This window comes from Protopterus annectens, chromosome 8.part1 (genome assembly GCF_019279795.1).
Source record: "Protopterus annectens isolate FY-2018-M chromosome 8.part1, PAN1.0, whole genome shotgun sequence".
In the NCBI taxonomy this organism is placed as follows: domain Eukaryota; kingdom Metazoa; phylum Chordata; order Ceratodontiformes; family Protopteridae; genus Protopterus; species Protopterus annectens.
This window is the reverse complement of record NC_056742.1, coordinates 76340248-76367976: the sequence shown is the minus strand read 5'-3', so window position 1 is coordinate 76367976 and position 27729 is coordinate 76340248.

The window sequence follows — 27729 nt, the reverse complement described above, 5'->3', positions numbered from 1 at the left end:
CAGGCTAAAATTCTTGGTGCTAGAAAAAAATTAACAAACCACAGTTAAACTTACATAATTAATAATTACTAAAAAAAAAACGATCCTATCCCTCTACTCATTTCCCACCTTTCTAGAACTAGTTCATAGGTAGGTACTAGGCTATCTGCCCAAAGGCATTTATAAGCCTAGCTGGAATGTGTTGGCTTTCGCCACCCCCTTAGATTAGTTCCCTGTGCCTCTGTCCAGCAGAGTCATTGAAGTGATCCCTGGGGTAAACTTTCTGTTTCCCATCTACTCGTCAAGGTTTCTCTTGAAAAGGGTTAGCGAGGAGCTCTGCCTAATGTAGATTGGAATCTTGTTCCAGAGCATGGGAAGTCTCTGGGACATGAATCTATCTCTCCAGCACGTCCTATTTATTGCTGTGGTGAGGTTTAGATCCCTGGAGCGTGTGACTCGAGGGGATATGGTTTTCTTTAGGTGGAGCATGTCCATCAGTTCTGGATTGGACATGGCCTTGTATGTCAGGCAGAGATCTCTTCTGAGTAGGCGGTATGCAACCGAGTACAGCTGGAATTTCTTCAGTCGAGCTGCATAGGGCATCTGCTTGTGGCCAGTGATCCTCTTGGTGAGGAACTTCTGTGGTATTCCAGTTGTTGCAGGTGTCTTGTAAGGTACATCCCATATGGGGCATTGTGCTCTATTATGGGTCTGATGAGTGATGCGTAGAGGGGCCCAATGACCTCTTTTGATCTGGATGCAAACCCTTTTGTGATTAGGTGGGCCACATAGAAGGATTTTCTAACCACTTTGGCAATGTGATTATCAAAGGAGAGGTTACTATCTATTTGGGTCCCCAGATCCCTTATTACGTCTTCCGTATTTAGGGGGCTACCACCTATGTGGTAGTTTGTGGATACTTTGTTTTTTCCAAAGGGGATGACTATGCACTTTTTGGCATTTAGCTTGAGGCCATGGTTTTGACACCAGGTATCTGTCTCAGTGAGACCCTTTTGGAGGATATCTGTGTTTGCTGGAGAGTCAATTATAGCCCCTAGTTTGCAGTCATCTGCAAACTTGGTCAGCCATAGTCCTCCTGTGCTTGCCTGTACCTCTGAGAAGTATATGCCGAACAGGAGGGGTCCTAGGACTGAGCCCTGGGGAACACTACTTGTAAACACTTTAAAGTCAGACCTAGCACCTGCAATTCTTGTCATGTGGGTTCTGTCCATGAGCCAGTTGGCAATCCATCTCGTGACGTAGGGGTTTATGTTCAGGCTGGTGAGCTTGTCTATAATACCTGAGTGGGGAATGATGTCGAAGGCCTTTGCGAGGTCTAGGTAGGCTTTGTAGACCACCTTTCCCTCATCTATAGCCTTGGTAACTGTCTCAAAGAAGTCCACCAGGTGTGGAGGTATGATGTGCTTTTAACAAAGCCGATCTGGGTAGGGTCCAGTGTTTGGAGGTTTCCAATGTCTCTGTTAATGAGATCCATGATGATGTGCTCCATAGCTTTGCAGACCAAGCTAGTCAGGCTTATAGGGTGATAGTTCCCGGGGTCCGTTGTGGCTCCACCTTTGTGGAGCGGAATAACCATTGCTGTGCGCCACTCTGTGGGCATGTAGCCTGTGGAGAGGCTGAGTTTAAACAGTGTGTTTAGGTGAGGGGTTAGTTCATCTTTGAGCGCATGTAGGATGCAGCCTGGGACACCATCCGGTCCCATTAATGCTGTGTTTTTGGCTTTGGAGAGGGCTGTTTTAACCTGAGTGTCTGTGATTTCAGGGGCACTGCATTCTTCTGGTATAGTTATGGGTCCTTTTGGGGGTGAGAGGGGGATGAAGTTTCCACTGAACCTGTCTGCCAGGATGTTGGCTATATCAGTCAGTTCAGTGTATTTTGTGCCATTCAGCACTAACTCCGAGCAGATCTGAGAATTGCCACTTAGATTATTGACATAGCTAAAGAATGCCTTGTGGTTATCTTTGGAGTCCATGGCAATTTTTCTTTCGAAGCTAGCCTTGGATAATTTTATGAGGGAATGTAGTTTCTTGCTGATACTGATCAGGGATGTCTTCCCTTCTTGGGATTTTACTCTTTTCTGTACTAGTTTCCTCCTTCTATTGTATAGCTTGTTTATGGCAGGGGTCCACCAGACTGGTTTCCTTTTCTTGGAGGAGAGAGTCTTGGTTTTGTTTGGGATAGCATGATCCATGCATTCTTGTAGGTGCCCGTAGAGTGCATTAGTAAAGGATTTTGCAGCTTGGACAGCGTTATCCTTTAGCATGGGGGCTTTGAAACTTCCCACCTCGGTCTTAAGAAACGTGAAGTTTGCATTTGAAAAGTTTCTCACAGTGGTTTCTTTGACCGGGGGTGTTGGCGGAATGTGGATATCCAGAGTGATTAGTTTATGGTCAGATCTAATCAGCGAGGGGTTGACCTCCGGTGTGGAACACTGGTCGCCCATGTTGGTGATGACCAGGTCCAATATGTTGTCACCTCTGGTGGGGGTGTTGACCAGTTGATCCAGGGCATTTGAGTTTATAAATTTTAGGAAATGTTGGGCAAGGGAGTTCGTACTTGAGTAGTTCTCCCAGTTAATGTTTGGGTAATTGAAATCACCCAATATCAGGGTGTTTGGTAGGACCTTTATGTTTCCCAGTATTTCCAGGAATGTGGAGCAAGCTATAATTTGAATAGCAGTTTTTCCCATAGTTAGTTGCAAGTGGATGATCTCTGAAGCATCGTGCTGTGCCACTAGCCTGGAGGTGTGGGCATCCTTGATGAATATGGATACTCCCCTGCTTTTTGTATTTCGGTCCGGGTTTTGTGGCCAAAATGTATGGTATGAGTTGTGGCCTGGTAGTGCTGGGGTGCTCTCTGGAGCCTTAAACCAGGTTTCTGTTACAGCACATATAACGATTTTCTCCATACTGAGGAGTGCCTTGAGTGCATGCATTTTGAGGTTTAGACTTCTGGCATTAAGTAGCATTACCCTCAGTTTTTTGTTACTTGTGCTATTTACACAATGGTGGGTTTGTCTTTTGAGCCTTGCCTAAAAAAGGCACTATGGGGGTGGCAAGAGCCTTGGCCAGTATTTGAAAGCCTAATGGTGACAGGCGCATGCCGTCTCTAGTGAAACAGCGTGGCTTGTCGAGCATGTCATCCCAGGCTGACAGATACTGGATCCCCTTTGAATGACACCAGAAGCTTAGCCAATTGTTGAAATTTATAATTATTTCTCTATACTGTGGTATCATTCTTGGTGAGGGCAGGATGCTACTCAGGGTCAGGGTTATACCGGCCTGGGCTACGTGATCAGAGAGCTCCTCCGTGTCTCTTTTCATGTAGTCCAGGGAGGTACAGCTCAGGTCATTCACACCAACATGGACAATGACAGAGTCATATTTGTACTTGTTCTGGAGTGACCTGAGTGCTTGTGTTATGTGGTGGATCCTGGCACCCGACAGGCAGCTAACAGTAACCTTCTCCTTGTTCAGCCTAGTGAGTGGGATGTCAGTGTGCCTGACTATAGAGTCACCTATTACTAGTGTGTTGGGCATATTATTTTGCCTTAAGGGCTGTGATTGTTTGGCACACTGGTTTTGTGAAGTATGTGTTTCATGGTTTGTGTTGGAGGGGTGGAGCTTGCTTGGATGCCTGCTTTGGAGGTCTCTGTTGCTTTTGCAGATTTTTATTTAGAGCCTCCGAGTATGTTTTTGTGTATTTATGTGTGTTTTTTTGCCGGTGCTGGTTTCATAGGTCTATGTGAGACTGGTGGTGTGATGCAAGTAATTCCCTTCTCCTCTTGACTGCCTGGTCCAGTCTTGGGTTGAGAGAGCTTAGCCTCCAGTTTGGCTGTATAATTGCATCTCTCGCATGTATTAGTGTTTGGTGGAAGGAGGAGAGGGTTGTCTGTGTACATGAGGCAATTGTAACATTGCCTCAAAATGCTGAGATTCACCAGTTGGACTGGAGAGTACACCTGAAACTGCCCTTTGGACATGCCTGGATAGGTACAGTGAACTGTTTTACTGATTGGCTGGTAAGGTCGAATAGAGAGCCTTGTTCTTTTCTACAGTATAGGGGGGGGTCTAGTGCTAAGGTTTATTAGTGCTTGCTATGAGATTTGGACAAGTGCCAGGATGAGAAGTGAATGATTTGAGTGCTTAAGTTGAAAGTTTGTCTAGTTCCAAGGGAAAAATTGAAGAGCAGACTTTGTGGAGCCGGGAATAATTATACCCTAGCCAAGGGAGCCCGCATGATTTTTTGTAGGGGGGTGCAAACCCAGAGCCCCGCCCATGGAGCCCCACCCCCTCCACTCACAGAGCCCCACCCCCTTCACCCATGGAGCCCCACCCCCTACGCCCATGGAGCCCCACCCCCACACAGCCATTACAGGGTCCCATTACTTTGCTATTTCTCTCCAGTTACCATAAACACTGTTCAAAATTCTCAGTGTGCATACTGTCTTATGCTTTACTTCTACAATGATTACAGGTATCTAGATTTAATTAGGAATCCATCATAAGTTTTTTTACATACCCCATGTACATTGCAACTAACTAAAGGGAACTTTTAGCTGGCAGCCCTTTTGAATTCTGATCAAGAAGGCTTGGCTGTTCAGTTCTCTATACTGGAATAATTTCTCATTCATTGCTAATAATCATTTTATTTACTTGGGTACTAACAGAGTTTTACTTTTTTACCTACCAAAGACAAGATATTTGTTTTACCTCAAACTACTTCCCCTTGTTTTATTTATTTATTTGTAAGTGATTTAGAAACAACTACTGGGGAATAGTGATCATTAGCTCAGTATTTTTCATGTAGGACACTAAACTGAGTCTCATGAGCCTGTTCAGATTATACAGATTTAAACAGATTAGTTTATAACACTAGTGTTCTTTGGCTTCCAAGATTAGCTCTCAGTAACACAAGTTGCTGTTTAAATAAAAGCTGGCATTCTGTGCTCTGAATGCACAACACGTTATAGCTGTATTTAACTTAAACTGTGTGCATTCACTAAATTATGTATATCTTTTAATTAATGCTTAATCAAACATTTCTTCATAATCCCAACATTGACATAGTTGCAAATCATCACTTCATCTTTTTATAGATAATTCCAATAGCCCTAATATATGCACATTAATTATTTTTTCAAGATTAGTTTTACTGAGTGGGCAAGGGAAATTCTGGGTGTTTTCTGATTTTGTGTGGTTGACCCTTAGTTATATGAAACTGGGTCTGCATTATCACTGATGTGAACAACTTCATTATATGCTTAACTAAAAGCTTTAGACCTTTTTCTTGACACAGCCATTACAGTATCCTTCCTGTTACTGTGATAAGCAAGAGTAGCCATGCATAAGAAGTGTACATATTTATACATATGATTATGCACGATTATTATATACAGATTGTATTAATTATAATATAAAATAATTTAATTATATCCCTTCTATAATACAGCACCACTTGTTAGACTGTGTTTTAAATTTATAGTTTTGAATGTTTTTCCAGCAAGCAATGAAACAAAACATATGAGCCAATAATGACAAACTGACCAATTCAAAACATTTCAACCATAAAAGGCCACTTAAACTTTTGTCATTACAATCCATCAATGTCAGTCAGTATGCACAATCTCTGCAGAAGTAAAAGTCATCTGAATAATTCCACATTATAGAGATCTGAAACTAATGAAGAGGTTGTTGCTAGAAAACAACTTTATACTTCAGCATTTCATCAACAAATTCAGTGCCTGCTGCCCTTGAAGAATACATTGCCTATGTTACATTAAAAATGGTAAGCTGGTATATTTGCAATACAGAATGGGTGGTAAGCTGAAAAACAAGTTCATAGTTATTAGGCATCTCATCCAAAGGAGGACATAGCCAGGACTGCAGCACTCCACCCCCTTAAAATACAAATCTACATGCTGTGGGAATAGAACCTATAGCCCTCTGCATCAAGATGCAAGTATGCTACCTGCTGTACTACTAACACTGCTTTAAAATTCTATACCACAATAATGATACCATTTGCTAAACAAAACAGTTGCACATTTTAAGCAGACTTAGCATGAGCAGCAGTAAACTTTTCTTCCCTTGAAGCTCACAATTCCTTGAAAATAAATTCCACCTGCTAACTCTAAATAGGGCATTTCACTTTCTCTCACACACCTCAACCTCTGCAAGAAATCTGGACAAAGCCCAACATAAATAGGGACAGATTATAAATATTGCTCTCATGAACTTAGAACATTGCTAGAATAACATGATCTATGTTAGTATGCATTTTAAATGATGGACAGAAGGAAGGTTGGTATATTGTGTGTGCAAGAGACCAGATGGAAGGGGAGTAAGGCTAGGTGTATCAGAGGTGGGTTCAAATTGTTTTATCATGGCGTGGATGGGAGGAGAAATGGCGTAGGAGTTATCCTGAAGGAACAGTATGCTAAGAGTGTTTTGGAGTTGAAAAGAGTGTCGGATAGAGTGATGTTTATGAAGCTGGAAATTGATGGTGTAATGATGAATGTTGTTAGTGCATATGCTCCACAAGTTGGGTGTGCGATGGATGAGAAAAAAATTTTGGAGTGAGTTGGATGAAGTGGTGATGACTGTACCCAAGGGTGAGAGAGTGGTGATTGGAGCAGATTTCAACGGGCATGTTGGTGAAGGGAACAGAGGAGTGGATGACGAAGTGATGGGTAGGTATGGTGTTAACAAAGGAATGCAGAAGGTCAGATGGTAGTGGATTTTGCAAAAAGGATGGACATAGCTGTGGTGAATATGTATTTTAACAAGAGGGAGGAGCATAGGGTGACATACAAGAGTGGAGGAAAATGCACACAGGTGGATTATATCTTATGTAGGAGGGCCAGTTTGAAGGAGATTGGAGACTGTAAAGTGGTGACCGGGGAAAGTGTAGTTAGGCAGCATAGGATGGTGGTTTGTAGGATGACGTTGGTGATCAAGAAGAGGAGGAGGAGTGTGAGGGCAGCACCAAGGATCAAATGGTGGAAATTGAAAAAGGGTAATTGTGAGGTGGAGTTCACGGATGAGTTAAGACAGGCACTGGGTGGCAGTGAAGAGTTACCAAATAGCTGGGTAACTACAGCAGAGCTAGTAAGGGAGATGGCTAGAAAGATGCTTGGTATGACATCTGGACAGAGGAAGGACGATAAGGAGACATGGTGGTGGAATGAGGAAGTACAGGAGAGTATACAGGCAAAGAGGTTTGCAAAGAAGAAGTGGGATTGTCAGACAGATAAAGAAAGTAGACAGGAGTATAAGGAGATGAGGTGCATGGCAAAGAGAGAGGTGGCGACGGATAAGGCGTATGAAGAGTTGTATGAAAGGTTGGACACTAAGGAGGGAGAAAAGGACCTTTACCGATTGGCTAGACAGAGGGACCAAGCTAGGAAAGATGTGCAGCAGGTAAGGGTGATAAAGGATAATGAGGGAAACATACTCACAAGTGAGGAGAGTGTGTTGAGGAGATGGAAAGAGTACTTTGAGGGGTTGATGAATGAAGAGAATGAGAGGGAGAGAAGGTTGGATGATGTGGGGATATAGTGAATCATGAAGTACAATGGATTAGCAAGGAGGAAGTAAGGATAGCTATGTAGAGAATGAAGAATGGAAAGGCTGTTGGTCCAGATGACATACCTGTGGATGCATGGAGGTGTTTAGGTGAAATGTCAGTGAAGTTTTTAACTAGATTGTTTCATGAAATCTTGGAAAGTGAGAGGATGCCTGAGGAATGGAGAAAGTGTTTTGGTACCGATTTTTAAGAATAAGGGTGATCTGCAGATCTGTAGTAACTACAGAGGGATTAAATTGATCAGTCACAGCATGAAGTTATGGGAAAGAGTAGTGGAAGCTAGGTTAAGAAGGTACATGATGATTAGTGATCAGCAGTATAGTTTCATGCCGGGAAAAAGCACTATAGATGCGATGTTTGCTCTGAGAGTGTTGATGGAGAAGTACAGAGAAGGTCAGAAGGAGTTGCATTGTGTTTTTGTAGACTTAGAGAAAGCATATGACAGGGTGCCTAGATAGGAGTTGTGATATTGTATGAGGAGGTCAGGAGTGTCAGAGAAGTATGTAAGAGTGGTACAGGATATGTACGAAGGTAGTGTGACAGTGGTGAGAGTGACAGATGCGTTTAAGGTGGAGGTGGGGTTACATCAAGGATCAGCTCTGAGCCCTTTCTTATTTGCAATGGTGATGGACAGGTTGACAGATGAGATCAGACAGGAGTCCCCGTGGACTATGATGTTTGCAGATAACATTGTGATCTATAGTGAGAGTAGGGAACAGGTGGAGGAGACCCTGGAGAGATGGAGATATGGTCTAGAGAGAAGAGGAATGAAGGTCAGCAGGACTAAGACATGTGTGTGAATGAGAGGGAGGATAGAGGAATGGTGAGGATGCAAGGAGTAGAGGTGGTGAAGGTGGATGAGTTTAAATACTTCTGATCAATAGTTCAGAGTAACGGTGAGTGTGGAAGAGAGGTGAAGAAGAGAGTACAGGCAGGATGGAGTGGGTGGAGAAGAGTGTCAGGAGTGATTTGTGACAGATGAGTACCAGTAAGAGTGAAAGGGAAGGTCTACAAGAGGGTAGTGAGACCAGCTATGTTATATGGGTTGGAGACAGTGGCACTGAGAAAAAGGCAGGAGTTTGAGCTGGATGTGGCAGAGTTAAATATGTTAAGATTTGCACTGGGTGTGACGAGGGTGGACAGGATTAGGAATAGGTATATTAGATGGTCAGCCCAGGTTGGAAGGTTTGGAGACAAAGCCAGAGAGGCAAGATTACATTGGTTTGGACATGTGCTGAGGAGGGATGCTGAGTATATTGGGAAAAAGATGCCAAGGATGAAGCTACCAGGTAACAGGAAAAGAGGAAGGCCTAAGATAAGGTTTATGGATGTGGTGAGAGAGGACATGCAGGTGGTTGGTGTGACAGAGCAAGATGCAGAGGACAGGAAGAAATGGAAACAGATGATCCGCTGTGGCGACCAAAAGAAGATGATGATGATGTTTGTATGCATTTTTCTATAGGATATGACATCTAAAACTCAAATGTCTGTCATTATTTAGCAACTTCAATCCTTTTTAGGAAGAATATGGGGCAAAAAATATGGACATTCTGCAAAAACCTGGACAGCTGAAGGGTATGTTACCTCCTTCTTATACAGACAATATTTATTTCTTATCCAAAAAAAGACCTGGTTCATGGGGAAGACATGATCAAAGTAAAAAATGAACAGCAAGCAAGAAACAAGCTCAAGATAAATTGCTTAAAGGATTCCTGCACAAGTTATGGACCACACTTGATAGATTGGCATTCTGTTTAGTTTACGGGTAAGCCTGCAAAGATGACTGCAAGTCTCCAACAAAAGATGACTGCAAGTCTCCAACAAATGTAATGAACTTCTAAAAATATTGTAATCCTGTCCTTTTATTACAAATACTGTCATATGCATTTCAATACCCAAGGCTTATACATTATCTAGTTATGTAAATATTCTGAGCATGGCAACAACGAAAAGGCTTTCAATGCTGGTAATTCTTTAACAGTATGCTTATTAAAGCTTACTTGCATCTTACAATCTCCGACAAGCTTACCTGATGGTCATTAAATCATTGCTACTTAAAACAGAGCAACAGGGCACTGTGACAGCATGCATTTCCTGAATAATAAGAAGCATAAATCAACAGTATAAAAATATGACAGAAAACCAGAACATTCTGCAAAATCAAGGACAGATGAAAAGCCACGGTCGTACTTGTGGTCTACCTTGGATGGGGGAATACTCTGCCCACTTACACTGCATAACTGCTCCTTGCCTTCCTTGGACACATCCAGAGCCACTACAATGGGGAGTTGGGTGCAACAAGTATGTCACAATTTGAAATGTCTCTGGCAGATGGTGATGGCTCTGACACTCATACCTTTCAACTTCAGAGCAAGAAATCTGGACAAAGCCATACAGAGAACTAGAAGTGGGACACAGGCCCAAAAATAAGGACAATTTTTAAATATTGCTCTTATTAACTTAGATAATAGAACAGTAGTAGGTCTTGCATTAGTACGAATTTTCTGAAGGGTATGAAATCTGAAACTCAAATGTCTGCCATTATTTTCTAACTTCAGTCTTTAATGACTTGCCACTAATTTGCCAGAAAACCACAATTTTATGAAAAACAGACCAAAAATTTGATGCAAAAATATAAAGTTGCCACACAATACAGCTGGGAACCTGTCAAAAAAGGGACACCTTTTTAATATTAAAACTGTTAACTTGAGCAGCTAACAAAATAAGAGTATCTACATGCATTTCTGAAATAAAAGTAATAACTCTGATCATTACAGTTATATATAATTGTAAACCCTCCACATTTTCTTCCAAAATTGCCATTTTGAGGAGGGATTATTAGGGGAGAGCAACATTTTGAGCCAAAATTGGGGACAATGGAGAGGTTTGGATATTCCAAATTCTACAAAGCGATTTGCACATACCTCTCAACCTCTTAATGCAGGAAATCTGGACAAGACCAAATATATTTGGGGAACATACAAACACTACTGAAAATTGCTCTTGTATAAACTTAAGACAGTTGATAGAATAACAGGTCTTGCATTAGCATGCATTTTTCTGAAGGTTATGATGTCTGAAACTCAATGTCTGTCATTTAGTAACTTCATTCCTAAATGATTTGCTAGAAAACCACAAATTTTATAAGGAACAAACCAAAAATAAGAAGCAAATATCTATTCATTCTGCAAAAATATGGACAACTGAGAGGTATAGTTCAACCGGGGCTGTGCGAGTTTGCTACCCTCCCCCCCCCTCACAAAATCATGGTCGAATGGAGCCTCCCCCCTGCAGCCATTCCAATGTCCCAGTCCTTGGTTATTTTGCCCCATCTACCATAAACACTGTAATGTGCATACTGCTTTACTTCTGCGATGATTTAGATTTCATTTGAAAGTTTTATTTTGCATTTTACAGCACAAACCCTAATAGATATCTGTTAAACAAAGCAATGCAGTCTCACAATGAAAATAGACTTAGCATTAAAACTTCTCTGCCCTTGAAACTCACATGCATTGAAACAGCATTGAAACCCACATTCAAAGAAAATACATTTTGCCAGTGGCAGATTAACTCTGGGCTGTTTTCAAAATCATAGGCCCCTTGAACATGAAACATACACATGCTCTTTGATACACCTTCCTGACTGTATTACATTATATTCCTTGTACAATACAGTACAGTTGTTAGAGGGCATTTTAAATTTATTGTTTTGAACATTTTTCCAGTAAACAATGAAACAGACTGCATACACCAATGACAAAATTGCCCAATTCAGAACATTTCCATCATAAAAAGTCTACTCAACCTTCTATAGTCTACCAGTATCAGTAAATATGCACAATCTCTGAAGTAGTAAAATCCACATTAAAGAAATCTGTAACCAATAAAGAGGTTGCTGCTAGCAAACAACTTTATATGTCATTGTTTCATCTACAATAAAGTGCCTGTTGCCCTTGAAGAATAAATTGCCTATGTTGCATGCATTAAAAAAATGATAAGCTAGTAATACCGCAATAGGGAATGGATAGCAAACTGATACCAGGTTCATAGTTACTAGGTATCTTTGCCAAAAAGGACTGCAGCATCCACCCCCTTTACAACACAGTACAGTATCAGCAATGCATCTACCTACTGTGGGAGTAGAACCCACAGCCTCAGCATCAAAAGCAAGTACATTACCTGTTGTGCTATTAACAATGCAAGCAGACTAAGCATAAGCAGCACTAAACTTTTGTTCCCCTGCAGCTCTCAGCTCCTTGTAAAATCTACTCGATACTCAGCTGTATCTCTGAACTTTGCAGCACAAGAAATCTGGAAAAAGCCAAAATTTATTGGAGGGGGGGGGGCAAAAGGCCAAAAACCAGGGAAACATTTTAAACATTGCTTGTGTAATGTTGGAAAGTTGCTAAAATAAAATGCTGCGTTACCACCATACATTTCACTGCCACGTCTTGAACCCAGGGAACCCTATGCAAATCAGCTGTTTTGTGAAAGAGGAAGACGGAAACTTAAATGGCTACCATTTAGTGAATTCAGTTCTCACCATAGCACAGCTGTCAACCTCTTAGCACAAAACACCTGAACAAAGCCAATAATGGGTGAATACAGCCCCCAAACATTCAGTGAATTCAGTTCTCACCATAGCTCTCAACCTCTTAGCAAAAAACACCCGGACAAAGCCAGTAATGGGGGAATATAGCCCCCAAACATATTCAGTTCTTACCATAGCTCTCAACCTTAGCACAAAACCTGGATGAAGCCAATAATGGGGGAATACAGTCCCAAAAATAGGGACAAATTTCAAATATTCATCTTATACACTTAGAAAATTGCTAGAATAAAAGCTTTTGTGTTACCATGCACTTTCTGAAGAATATGAAGTCTGATATTCAAATGCGTGTCATTTTTAACATTTGTTAACCAGGAAAGTCTGACTTGGAACAAAAGCTAATTTTTAGCAGAGGCCCAGGGAGAAACACTCCAGACAGACACGTCTTTGTAAGATGGGAGGAAACAAAAACAGGGAGGACATACAGACTCTACACAGAAGGTAAGGCACCCCAGCCAAGAATCAAACCAGACAACATGTAGCTGTCAGGCAACAATGCTACTGCTACATCAATGCACTACTGGCTTTGCAAGGACACAAAAATACAGAAACCACAGATTTTATGAGGAACAGAACAAGTATGAGGGAAAAATCTGCAACATTTTTACAGATGGTGGTGGGTAGGGAATTCAGGCTCTTGCCACCTGGGCCCAAGGTACAGGGTTCAAGCCTTATTCTCTACCCACCACCATGTAGCACCTGGGGCATTTTACACACACACACACACACACACACACACACACACACACACACACACACACACACACACACACACACACACACGCACGCACACACACACACACACACACACACACACACACACACACACCTTCAGTGAAGTTCACAGGTAAAGGTAACCCATCTGAAACACCATCCATTCCAGTTCCCACTCGCACAGGTGGTAAAGTGAAACCGTCTGTTTCAGTTCCCGCTCGCAAACTGTGCACCACGCGATGATGTCAGCATCTGCACCTGGACTTGAAGGGCGTTCTTAAAGAAGAACGCCCAAATAACAGATTAACTAGTCAGCAGATTCCAGGGGGTGCAAGTGCACCTGCCTGTGGGTGCCCTTGACCCTAGCTAACCGACTCTGCCCAGCGCGCAAAACCTTGCAAATGTGTGTTTTATAACAGGGAAATAAAAGCGATAGAAATTATCCCAAAATGGCCAATAAACTACCAATTTCTGGGCTGAAACCACTCCTCCAGGGACAGATAGGCTGCTCAAAGCTCCCTCTCTCACAGTGAACAGAGAAACTTCCTTCTATCCAAGTAAGGTATGGGAAAACACAGAAACTTGTAACACAGCCCTGAAATCAGCACTAACCTGAAAACTGGACTAAACTAGCTTAGAAAGGCAGGAAAACAAGTATATTTTAATTTTTTTTTTTTTGCTTTTTTTCAGAAAATAAAGCAGATACAATCAAAAAAACACTTTAAATGCACAGAAATGGCTATCACACTTGAGTGTGTAGCCTACAACAGTTAAACAGGTAATTTAAACACAAAAATGACTTTGTTAAAGTGCAGGCAGTAAAATAAGTACAATACGTAGCTGAAACAAGCTTTTTAAATCACAGAAACTCTAGAAAATCGGCGTTTTGGGTGGAATTAGCTAAAGGCAGCAAGAAAATGCAGAAAAATGATACTTAATCACTCCAAAGTCTCTCTTTTGTCTCTCTGCTGCTGTAGAACTCTGCAGGGCACCAGGCAGGAGCTTGCTGAGCTGTATACTAGCACAAAAACCTTGCAAATGCGGGTTTTATAGCAGGGAAATGAAAGAGATAGAAATTAGCCCAAAATGGCCAATAAACTACTAATTTCTGGGCTGAAACCACTCCTCCAGGGACAGATAATTCTGCTGAAAGCTCACTCTCTCACAGTGAACAGAGAAACTTCCCTCTATCCAAGTAAGGTATGGGAAAACACAGAAACTTGTAACACAGCCCTGAAATCAGCACTAACCTGAAAACTGGACTAAACTAGCTTAGAAAGGCGGGAAAACAAGTATTTTTTTTTCAGAAAATAAAGCAGATTCAATCAAAAAAACACTTTAAATGCACAGAAATGGCTATCACACTTGAGTGTGTAGCCTACAATAGTTAAACAGGTAATTTAAATACAAAAATGACTTTGTTAAAGCGCAGGCCGTAAAATAAGTACAATATGTAGCTGAAACAAGCTTTTTAAATCACAGAAACTCTAGAAAATCAGCGTTTTAGGCAGAATTGGCTAAAGGCAGCAAGAAAATGCAGAAAAATGATACTTAATCACTTCAAAGTCTCTCTTTTGTCTCTCTGCTGCTGTACAACTCTGCAGGGCACCAGGCAGGAGCTTGCTGAGCTGTATACTAGCCGTTTTCAGATTTTGCTGAATTCTGGGCTGTTTGTAAGTTCCTGTGTTGCCCAGACCTTTCTAAAATAGAGGGAAGCGTCTCTGTTCATCCGTGAGAGTGGTGAGCTTTGGAACAGCCTATCTGTCGCTGGAGGAGTGGTTTCAGCTCAGAAACTGTAGTTTTATTGACCATTTTGGGCTATTTCTATCCCTTTCATCTTTCTGTTTAGAAACTCATGTTTGCCCAGTTTTTGCACTTCTATTACTTCAGCAAGAGCCTGCCTGGGTGTCCTGCAGAATTCTACAGCAGCAAAGAGAGAAAAGGAGACTTTGAGCGGATTAAGTACCTCTGTTTTGCTTTTTATTGCTTATTTTTGCTAGCCACATTATTCCGACCATTTTTTATTAACTTTGCTACTTATTTGAACTATTTCTTTGAATTCTTATACTGTTTGTAGTTTAAATAATCGTTTTTAAGTATTTTTCATCTGTTTAACTGTAAAGGGCTACACACTCAAGTGTGATAGCCTGTTTTCTGTGTTAAAAGTGTTTTTATTCCTGTTTTTGCTTTAACTTTAAAAAAAAATCATATCCCTCTACTCGTTTCCCACCTTTCTCAAACTATTAAAGTCCAGTTTTCAGATTTTGCTGAATTCTGGGCTGTTTGCAAGTTCTTGTGTTGCCCAGACCTTTCTAAGATAGAGGGAAGCTCCTCTGGTCATCAGTGGGAGTGGTGAGCTTGGGAACAGCCTATCTGTCACTGGAGGAGTGGTTTCAGCTGAGAAATTGTAGCTTTATTGGCCATTTTGGGCTATTTCTATCCCTTTCATCTTTCTGTTTAAAAACCCATGTTTGCGCAGTTTTGCACATCGCACAGCACCATTTAACTAGGGTTAAACTATTCCCGGTGCCAGAAAGTCTACTCTTAAAATTTTCCCTTAGAACTAGCCAGTTTTCTAGTTTTAGCACACAAAACTGCATCCTTGTGCTTAGCATTTGTCAAAGCTCATTGCAAGCACTCATAGCCGGCCTTAGGGATAGGCCAACTAGGCGACCGCCTAGGGCGCAACTCTAGCAGGGGCGCTTTCTAGTATTTATTTGGTGTAGGTAGACCAAGATGGGGGCACTGGGTGGTGTGGTGGGGGCACCATGGAGCCCTTTTGCCTAGGGCACTAGTTGACCTAAGGCCGCTCCTGAAGCACTAAATAAACTACAAATTACTACAGCACTCAACTTTCTACACTTGATAGGAGGAAAAAAGTTTTTAGTACTTAAATTAAAAAGCACCTATCTAGGCATGTCTATGGGTCAGCTCCCATGTTTTTTTCTGTCCACCTGATGAATCTGGGCATCTTGGGGCAATGTAGCAATTGCCTCATGTACACTGACAACCCTCTCCTCCTACCACCCAACACTACAACCTGTGAGAGATGCACTTATATAACCAAACTGGAAGCCAACCTCTCTCCAGCCAAGACTGGACTAGACAGTCAAGAGGAGAAGTTAAACACCTGCATCACACCATACTCAGCACATAGTCCATCAATTCGTACAACACCTAAACTCACACATAGTAACACAAAACACACCCCTACATTCGCGGATGCTCTCAATAAAAATCTGCCCAAACAACAGAGACCTCCAAAGCAGAAACGCAAGCAACCACCACCCCCCACTACCCAAATGACACATAGACCACAAAATCAGTGTGCCACTCAACCTCAGCCCTTAAGGCAAAACAACGTACCCAAAACACTTGTCATAGGTGACTCTACAGTCAAGCACACTGATGTCCCACTCACCAGGCTAAACAAGGAGAAAGTTACTGTCAGCTGCCTGTCAGGTGCCAGGATCCACCACATAACGCATGCACTCAGATCACTCCACAACAAGTACAAATATGACTCTGTCATTGTCCATGTTGGTGTGAATGACCTGAGACGTACCTCTCTAGACTACATGAAAAGAGACATGGAGGAGCTCTCAGATCATGTAGCCAAGGTAGGTATGACCCTAGCCCTGGGTAGTATCCTGCTATTGCCCAGAATGATACCACAGTTCAAGGACAAAATGATTGACTTCAACAATCAGCTAAGCTTCTGGTGTCTTTCAAAGGGGATCCAGTGTCTGTCTGCCTGAGACGACATGATCGACAGACCACAATGCTTTGCCAGAGAAGGCCTGCATCTGTCACCCCTGGGATTCTGGATACTAGCTAAGGCTCTTGCCACCCCCATAGTGCCTTTTTTAGGTAAGGTTCAAATGACAAACCCACCACCATAGCAGGTACAAGTAAGCAAAAACTGAGGGTAATGCTACGCAATGCTAGAAGTCTAAACTTCAAAATGCACTCACTCGAAGCACTCCTTAAAATGGAGAACATCAACATCTGTGCAGTAACAGAGACCTGGTTCAAGGCTCCAGAGAGCACCCCTGCATTACCAGGCTATAATTCATACCACACCTTTCGGCCACCTAACCTGGACCGAAACACTAAAGGAGGAGGAGTGTCCATATTCATTAAGGATATCCACACCTCCAGGCTAATTGCTCAACATAATGTACACGAAATATCCAAGTGCAACTAACACTGGGCAAGACTGCAATCTAGGTTGTAGCTTGCTACAGATCCCTCGCTATGCCCCAGGATGCCCACTTCATGTTCCTCGACATACTGGATAATATTAAGGTACAGCCCAATACCCTAATAATGGGTGATTTCAACTACCCCACCATCAACTGGGAAAAATACTCATGTACTAACTCATTAGCTCAACGCTTTCTGGAATTCATAAATTCCAATGCCCTGGATCAGCTTGTCCATACCCCCACCAGGGGCAGCAATATCCTGGACCTGGTCATTACTAACATGGATAACCGATGTTCCATGCCAGAGGTCAACTCCTCACTGGTCAGATCTGATGAAAAGATAATCACCCTAGACATCAATTTTCCGCCTCCACCACCCATTAAGGAAACCACTGTAACAAACTTCTCCAAAACCAACTTCACGCTTCTTAAGACAGAAGTGGCACACTTCACTACACCCGTCCAGATGGATAATAGAGGTACGACTGCTGAATCCTATACACATGGACTGTATAATCACATACACGAGTGCATGGATCGTGCCATCCCCAACTGAACCAAGATGCTATCCTCCAAAAACAGGAAGCCAATCTGGTGGCCCCCTGCCATAAACAAACTCTACAACAGAAGGAAGAAGCTGTTGCAAAAAAAAGTAAAATGCTCTGATTGCAGGAACTCCCTGGTCAGCCTCAGTAAGATGCTGAGATCCCTCATAAAATCCTCCAAAGTTAGCTACGAAAATAAAATTGCCACTGATTCTAAAGACAACCACAAAGCAATCTACAGCTATGTCAGGAATCTCAATGGCAACACTCAGATCTGCTCAGAACTACAGAACAATGACACTAAATATACAGAACCAACTGATATTGCCAACATCTTGGCAGACAGGTTCAGTGCAAACTTTACACCCCCCACCCCCCAAAGGGCCCATCCCTATACTGGAAGAATGTATGCATACAGGGGGCTCTGTAATCACAGATGCACAAGTTAAGACGGCACTCTCCAAAGCCAAAAACACAGCATCCATGGGACCAGACAACATCCCAGGCTGCATTCTGCATGAACTACAGGATGAACTGGCACCCCATCAAAGTACCATGTTCAGTCATAGCCTCACTTTAGGCTTTGTGCCTACTGAATGGTGCACAGCAATGGTTATCCCACTCCACAAAGTGGGCGCCACCACTGACCCTGGGAACTACCACCCCATTAGCCTGATGAGACTGGTCTGCAAGGCCATGGAACATATCATCATGGAACTTATAAACAAAGGGGTCCCATTCAGAAGACCGAAACGCCAATTCCCTGACGTGGAAATCACCGACGCCAGATGACCGACAGGTACGTATACCGACAGGGTGATTCACCGACAGTGGAAAGACCGACAAGGGTAATCTGCGATCGCGACCCGGTAAGTGTGCGATAGTGACGGAGGTAGGAGTGGGCAGGTAAGTGAGTTAGGGTTAGGGTGCAGGTAGGTGATGTGTACGTTAGTGTCGGAGCTTGGGCTAGGGGTGTGTAAGTGAGTTAGGGTTAGGGTGCAGGTAGGTGATGTGTACGTTAGTGTCGGAGCTTGGGCTAGGGGTGTGTAAGTGAGTTAGGGTTAGGGTGCAGGTAGGTGATGTGTACGTTAGTGTCGGAGCTTGGGCTAGGGGTGTGTAAGTGAGTTAGGGTTAGGGTGCAGGTAGGTGAAGTGTGCGATAGTGTCAGACCTTAGGGTTAGGGTTTGGGTCAGGGCTAGTGTGTATGGTATGTAGTGTCGCGTGTTGTTTACGTTCCGTGTGTCGGTGATTTGGTGTTCGGTGTTTTGCGTTGTCGGGTTTGTGTCGGGTTTGTGTGTTGTCGGTTATTTGGCGTCGGTGAGTTTTGTGTCGGGGAATCGGCGTGTCGGTGTTTAGAAGTAGACCCAAACAAAGACATAGGTAACCTCCAAATGCTGGACCCCACTCAATTTGGGTTTGTAAAAGGTAGATCATGTCTCCTAAACCTGACTGACTTCTTTGAAGCAGTCACCATAGCCATGGACGAGGGTAAGGTGGTGCACACAGCCTATCTTGACCTCGCCAAGGGTTTCGACACCATCCCCCACTCTGGAATTATAGATAAACTCACTAGACTGGCATAAATCCCTATGTCACAAGATGGATGGCCAACTGGCTCACTGACAGAACCCACACAGTGAAAGTAGCCGACTCCAAATCCAACTTCAAACCAGTTCCAAGCAGAGTACCTCAGGATTCAATCCTGGGTCCTCTCCTGTTTGGCATCTATTTCTCAGAAGTCCAGGCTAATACAGCAGGTCCTTGACTAACAAAGTTTGCAGATGACTGCAAATTGAAAGCCATAATAGAATCATCTAATGATGTGGACATTCTACAAAGGGGCATCACTGAGACTGATGCTTGGTGTCAAAGTCATGGCCTCAAGCTCAATGCCAAAAAGTGTATTGTCATCCCCTTTGGGAAAAAGACTGTACCCATGAACTACCACATAGGTGGTAGCCTACTTAACACTGAAAGTGTGATAAGAGACCTTGGGACACAGGTGGACACTAGTCTCTCCTTTGACAATCACATCACCACAGTAGTCAGGAAATCCTTCTACATGGCACAACTCATCACTAAAGGGTTCTCCTCCAGAAAAATGAGGTCATTGTTCCTCTCTACTCATCCCACCCATCACAACACCCCATTTGGCATCTACCTCACAAGACATCTGCAACAACTAGAAAGGCCACAGAAATACCTCACTAAGAGGATTACCGGCCTCAAACAGATGCCATATGAAGACCACCTCAAAAAACTCCAGCTCTACTCCGTCGCTTATCGCCTACTCAGAGGTGACCTCTGACTAACTTACAAAGCCATGTCAAACTTAGTTCTGTTGGACATGCTACACTTAAAAAAAAACAATCTCTCCATGCCACATGCTCCAGGGACCCGAACTTTGCCAGAACATGATGGAAGGATAGATTCCCATCCCAGAGACTTCCCATAGTCTGGAACAGACTACCCATTCACGTCAAACAGAGCCCCTCATTAGCCCTCTTTAAGAGGAATCTGGACAATTGGATGGGAAATAGGAAATTCACCCTGGGGATCACCTCTGTAGCTCTGCTCGACATGGGCACAGGATAATAACTTTCTTGGATGGTGAAAGCCAGGGAACTTTTTGGCTAGGCCTATATAGGCTCTAGGGTCAATGGCCTAGTGCCTACCTATGAACCTATTAGATTCAAAATTTCAGAATTTAAAATAACCAGAGTCATAATCCTTTGTCCAGCCTTTTGTAAATATGGTCACATTATTATTAATTTAATAATTTGTTGACCAATTAAGTCCCACTAGGCACATGCTAATCTTTTCTTGGTGACCCAGGATCCCTCTCTGGTGTATTAACTTTGTCAGTCACTCAGTATGCAAGTGGAAAAAGAGGAAATGAAGCTTAAAGCTACCAGACGACGTTTAATAGCAGTCTGTAATCTTAGCCCTTGTGGTACAGTGTCAGGACGTATGGCTATACAGTGGGAACATTAGAAGCTTCTTTTGGATCAGCAGAAGTACTTACATTTTAACAATTGTATAGCAGTTTTCTGATGATGCATTCTGCCACTTTTTTCTCTTTGTACTCCCAAGAATAAATGGTGAAATTCAGCCACAGCACAGGGTGATTAAAGCATCAAATGAACAAATACAGTTTTGCCATTACAATATAAGCTGCCACAAGTTCATTCCTTTTCCAGGTACCATTCAAATCCATAAGGAAATATGATCAAAACCAAAATGGCAAAACAATGTAAGTTATAGTAGAAATAAACCTCAGTGATCTTCTTGTATCATACAGTAATTCACATTCAGCAAAGTGATGAAGCCTACAATTAAAAAAACAGTATTAAAAGCACAGTATTTACAGCAAAAAATGCAGGCATGGAGTCTCTCTTACACACACAAACTCTCTCACACAAGCACTCACACACACACACACACACACACACACACACACACACACACACACACACACGGCTTTATAGAACACATACAGAATACACATATATATGGCATATGTCTTCAGTAGTGAGTATAATTCCTCACAGCAAATAGTCTTGTTAAAAAAGGGAAAGAAAGTATCTTTTTAATTAGGCCACTCTTAAAAACCACAAACAGTACTCAGATGTAGGAATGCAGTATTTACAACAAGTAGTAATATTTCCCACAAGGGTATTACCCTTGTAGGTATAACACTCCAGCTGTGTGTAAGTCCTATATTACCCACAGCTCTGTTACTGTATAGTGATAAAGCTCTGGCTACAGCCCACATGACACAATTAGCTGGGATGCCTGTAAGGCCACAAGTAGCAATCATGGCTGCCTGGATGACAGCCACTCTGGATGGCCATCACCTCCATACTAATAAAAAAAGTACAGGAGAACAAGTGATCAGAGTCCAACTGCTGTAAACCTGATGGTCAGCAAGTATTGGAGCAAAAAGTACCAAGAAAAAAAATAGCATTATCCATGGCCAAGTGATACTCACTGCACAGATATGTAGTGCCTTAGACTATTAGTAACATGGCTACATGCCATAGTTTCCCCATGGGCAGCATCCAGTTATGTATTTTTAATGATGTACACTAAATATGATAGGGGCTGTGTATGCTGTACATGGACTGTGTCTGCTCACCCACCCCATATTTTAAGTCTGTAACATAACCAAGATGCACAATAGGTGCTAATTAATCATTTACTTACATAGTCCCTCCATCCCTACCTTCTTCACAAAATGTCCCTCCGTTCCTGACTTCCTTATAGAATGTCACTATAACTGGAAGGCTTATAAACTATTCTAAACCAAAAAACATGCAAACATCAGCTACTTACAGAACGACCATCTGTGCCACTGGTAACCACCTGAGATCAATAACTGGCTCTGATATCAGTGGGACAGCAAGTCTGAGGGGGTATGAGGAGACCACTGCCTGTGTTCCTACCTTGAGGGATGGGTTTGGAGTGAGTACTGTTTCAAGGGCGACCCCTAGTAATTTCTTGAAGTCAACTCTTGAGGTACATGCTCTTACAGTAATGCTGGGCAGGAAGATTCTGAGGGCCATGGGAGGAAACATGCATGTTTGCACCCTACATGACTCCACAGAAAGCTATGCTCATGTGCTCAAAAAAAAAAAAAAAACTTGGGGTATAACAAGTAGCTAAAAATATATTGTTTACATTGTATTTCTGTGCAGGAGCATCTGTAAAAATTAGAATCTGTAACATTACACATGGTTACAGATAGGATAAAACGTGCAGAAGCAGAACATTGTATGTAACTTCTATGTCAGTCAGCTTGGAAAAGATAACATTTTCTTACAGAAAGAAAGTGCTGAATCAAAATCTGAACCCTTATAAATCTGCCTGTTTCTTAGCTGTATAGACAGATGCCCAGATCTAGATTGAATGGTTCTACAAAGCCTGGATGAATGACAAATCTGCCAGTAAACTTGATAGTGGTGAAATAGAAAAAATCATTTCACACCCTTCATGCAAGGATCTGTGCTTCGCTAAATATAATCAACTCCAAGGTCACTCCATGTCATGGTAAAGGAGGATCACCTCTACCAAAAAAAAGGTTTTGCCATTAATCACCATATTCTGCCTACATGTTTATTGATCTGGGTTCCATTCAGACAAATAATCTACTCCCACCCAATCCCAGGTACAAGTTAAATGTTCAAAAACTGTAACTACAATCCTCAGACTTTACAGAACTGTAAGTACAAATGAAGTGAATGCACAATACAGCTGAGTTTGCGGTCTCTTTGAATATTCCTCATTCTCTGAATCACAGCAATCTTGGCCATACCTCTCAAATGTACAGGCTTTCGCAGAATGTCCAGATTTTTGCCTCATATTTTGGTGTTCCTCCTAAAATATGTTCCTTTCTGGCAAATAGCTGAGGACTGAAGTCATTACATAATGACAAACATTTGAGTTTAAGACTCCACATTATTCAGAAAATTCATGCTAATGCAAAACCTATTATTCTATCAACTTTCTAAGTTTGTAAGAGCAATATTTAAAATCTGTCCCTATTTGTCCGCCCATCATTTTAGGCTTTGCCCAGATTTTTTACTCTAAGAGGTTGAGACATATGATCTTGGGATTAGTAAGTATTGTAATAAGAAATAATAGTAGTTGGGGTGTAAGGAGAGGCGGGGTATGAAGCCTTCCTGCAAAAATGCCTGAAGGGTGCAAGAGTGAGTTTCACAATGTCATGTTTCTGTTTATATCACATGTTATTTTTCATAGTGTTTGGATTCATGCTAGTAGGTCTCACACTTCTGATTGGAAGTCTCTCGTCCCTTGTAAAATACAGTACTTGTGTGTAGAATTTGCTATTGGACTTGTTTAAAATGGTCTGCGACAAAATAAAGAGCAGCAGAGATTTATTACTGATTTTGGTGTGATAACGTACAAAGGAATTAAATATGAGGTATACTGTAGATAGTACTAGTATAGCTAAAATAATTACCAGTAAAGGAAAACATGGCAATGAATGGTAGTTCAAGAATGAGTTGGTTTAGTTGACATCAAATGGAGTTTTGTTGCCAGTGCCAAGGCGTGGAGGAATAAACCCTATGACACAGGAGGTCAAGGTTCAAGTAGCAGCTTTGACATCTGACATGCTGGCAGGGGAAAATGGGAGTGGGGACAAGCACAGGGAACACAGTGCAGTTTAATTTCCATAGCAATGGTGAGGTAAGCAGACAGAAATTACTCCCTAAATGTGGGTGGGGCAGCTTGCCTTTGTAGAAGTGAGGAGTAGATCAGCAAGATCACCCCACTGCATGCCCCAGCCAGGGGATGTACCATAGCATGCACAGGGGGTGGGGAATAAAGTTAGAACAATGGCTCCTGTTAACAGTATGATGTAGACCTGAGATGCATGGATCTCCTCACTAGCCCCAACTCTTATCAGAGCTAGTATTTGGGAGGCCAGGAGGGGTAGGTAGACATGGCAAATGAGGGCAGGCACTGGCTTCCACTGATGGTCAGCTGCAGGAGACCAAAAGTGGGTAAAAATTTAATTTTGCAAAGTCAGAGTTAGCTAAAATGGATTTGTCTATAGAAGGAAAGACAGTAAAATGCTTCCTGCGCCTGCATTTTTCTTTCTGTAACTGGTAATACATGGAGCAGATAAAACTCCGTGCACTACAAAGAATTATGACTGTTTCTCCAATCATAAACAACTGGGTTTTTGACATGGGTGCCAAGACTCAGGTACATTTTTTAACATCTATGCCTCAAACATATAATAAGCTGATTATGATCAGAGACCAAGTGATGATCCTCTGTATTGTCTATCAGCTAAACTGAGTGAAGGATGCCTAGAGAAATCAGTGTTATATTCATCAGTGGCTAAAAGATGTAGCACTAGTGTAACAAGAAGAGTGCTGCCGTACAATGGAACTACTGATGCTTTAATAACGATGTAGCACTGGTGTAATAACAAGAGTGCTGCCGTACCAGGGAACTATGGATGTTTTAATAATGATGCAGCACTAGTGTAACAAGAAGAGTGCTGCCGTACAATGGAACTACGGATGCTTTAATAACAATGTAGCACTGGTGTAATAAGAAGAGTGCTGCCGTACCACAGAACTATGGATGTTTTAATAATGATGTACCACTGATGTAGCAAGAAGAGTGCTTCCATACCACAGAACTATGGATGTTTTAATAATGATGTACCACTGAAGTAACAAGAAGAGTGCTGCCATACCACAGAACTATGGATGTTTTAATAATGATGTACCACTGATGTAACAAGAAGAGTGTTGCCGTACCACAGAACTATGGATGTTTTAATAATGATGTACCACTGATGTAACAAGAAGAGTGCTGCCGTACCACAGAACTATGGATGTTTTAATAATGATGTACCACTGATGTAACAAGAAGAGTGTTGCCGTACCACAGAACTATGGATGTCTTAATAATGATGTACCACTGATGTAACAAGAAGAGTGCTGCCGTACCACAGAACTATGGATGTTTTAATAAAGATGTAGCACTAGTGTAACAAGAAGAGTGCTGCCGTACCACAGAACTATGGATGTTTTAATAATGATGTACCACTGATGTAACAAGAAGAGTGCTGCCGTACCACAGAACTATGGATGTTTTAATAATGATGTACCACTGATGTAACAAGAAGAGTGCTGCCGTACCACAGAACTATGGATGTTTTAATAATGATGTACCACTGATGTAACAAGAAGAGTGCTGCTGTATCACAGAACTATGGATGCTTTAATAATGATGTACCACTGAAGTAACAAGAAGAGTGCTGCCATACCACAGAACTATGGATGTTTTAATAATGATGTACCACTGATGTAACAAGAAGTGTGCTGCCGTACCACAGAACTATGGATGTTTTAATAATGATGTACCACTGATGTAACAAGAAGAGTGCTACCGTACCACAGAACTATGAATGTTTTAATAATGATGTAGCGCCAGTGTAACAAGAAGGGTGCTGCTATACCATGGAACTATGGACGTTTTTATGAATAGAATGAAGAAATATAGTATGTTTGGATTATATCACAGCAGCACTAAGTATGTATTTTTAAATAAATAAATAATGAAGCAGAAGTTGGAACTTAAGGAATGCTTTGCTTCAGTCTTCACAAAGAAAAGTACTGTAAGGAAGTCCTACTGAGAGTGAAGCAGGGAAGAATAGGGAGAAATGTGGACAGATATGGGAACAGAGAAGGAAGTGTGGTGTCATGGTTACTCATAGGGAAGAAGAAGCTCAAGAACCAGATGGGCTGCTTCATAGACTCTTCTGAAATCAGGCCAGTGTGTTAGCATATTTTATGATGGAGATCTTTAACTGATCACTGGCAAGTGCAGAAGTGTCAGAGGATGGAGAACAGTAGCTGTAGTACCTTTGTACAAGGGGGAGCAGAAAAAATCCAGGTAACTACAGATCTGATAGCATAACAACACTGTCTGGAAACATCATGCATAAATTCCTGAGGAGAAGCATGGTAACAGTTCCGGAGGACAACAATATCCATGACAGTAACCAAGAAGGGTTCATGTCCAGGATGAGCTGTCAGTCAAATACAATCCATTCTTACAACTGGTAACAGAAGTTACTTGACAGGGGTGTATCAGCATACACACACAGTCTACCAGACTTCAGCAAGGCCTTTACTCTGTCCCACACAGGAGGCTGATAGAAAAACAGGTCAGTTGCAGGTAAGACCTAGCCTGAGAAGCTGCAACTCTATAGTAAGGCCAGAGGAAAGGGGAAGCTGTCCTGGGCACTGACTAATAGGGTATGGGGGATTGGTCAGAACTGTAGAAGGGATGCTACTCCTTCCCAACAAACACTATTTGAAATCATCAAAAGCATAGCTGGTTGAACAAGTGCCCTGTGCCAGTCCCAGCAACTAGTGCCCCACCACATCAGCTCTTCAAGTGAAAAGCAAAAAAAATAAAAAAGTCTGTTCCTTCTACTTGCCAGATACATGACATGCCCACCCATCCTTCCTGCTCCAGCCATTTATGCCTGTCCTCCAACCCTCCTTCCTTTTCTTACATTTTAGTGAAAAACTATATCATATTTAATTTTAAACTGTACCAAACTGCTTGCTACAAATTTAGCAAACAGTTGTTATAGTTTAGACTCCATACAGAGTGCTACAGTATTCAAGTTTGACCTCAAATGCAATACTGGCCTTTAAAAGGCAGTATTGCACAAAAGAGTGATCAAGATGATGGACAGTCAAATCCCGATCGCACCCTCTAACACTTTGCACCATGGGCAGTTGCCCCTTTTGCCTCACCCTAGCCATACTACTGGGAGTCATCTAAGCAATTGTGATTATAGCTGCAATGAGAATCAGTCAGTGTTTGTGCATTACCTATGGGAGCAAGAAGGTCTTATAGCTCCTTGCCACAGTTTATTTATTTTATTTTTACATTTGTTAACCGGGTTAGTCCGACTGGACCCAGAGAGCCTTTTTTTTAGTGGAGACCCGAGGAGAAAAGCTCCAGGAAAGTAATAAATAAGAAAAACCTAACAATTCAAGTTGTAAGATACTTAGTACAAAAACAGAGAGAAATATACAATAAGAATATATACAAGGCAAAAAGTACAGTATTGTGAGAATGCAGTAACAATATGTTTGAGAAATTTGGTTAGCATTAAGTTATTTACAAGGAATGTAGCAATACCTAAAATAAAAAAAATTCAGAGTAACATCATGGCATAGTACAACAAAGATGGATTTAACAGCATAGGTACTAACTGCATTAGAGAGAGTAATATATGTAGACAGTTTAGGTAGATACCAGGCAGACATGTTAATTGACAGAAGAAGAAAAATTCATTAGGTAAATTCCTGACAAGTACATATCCATGCATGTTGGAAATTAATTTTTAGTTGCTTTTTGAATTCGCCACTTTTGGTAGTGGAGAGAAGGCACAATGGAAGTTTGTTCCATGAGTATGCAATTGAATGACTGTAAAGTATTTTTCAAATATTTTTGTTTGGCTTGGTCACCTGCAGAAGGTTTTGTTGTGTGCTTCTGA